Below are 202 nucleotides of genomic sequence, written 5' to 3'. Positions count from 1 at the left end.
TGCAAAGTTGTTTTTTTTCTTTACCTGTGCTGTGGCTTGAAAACAGGTTCCACTGAGAGTTGAACTCAGATTGTTGGAATCAGAGTTCAGAGTGCTAACCATTACACCATGAACCCTTTAGATGTTTGTAAGGGTTTTCTGGGCAGTTTATTTCACAATATCCACATGTGTGATGTTGAAGGCTCACAACAATCACAACAAA

The sequence above is a fragment of the Etheostoma cragini genome, unplaced genomic scaffold, assembly GCF_013103735.1.
Source record: "Etheostoma cragini isolate CJK2018 unplaced genomic scaffold, CSU_Ecrag_1.0 ScbMSFa_259, whole genome shotgun sequence".
In the NCBI taxonomy this organism is placed as follows: domain Eukaryota; kingdom Metazoa; phylum Chordata; class Actinopteri; order Perciformes; family Percidae; genus Etheostoma; species Etheostoma cragini.
Note: the sequence above shows the minus strand (reverse complement) of the source record.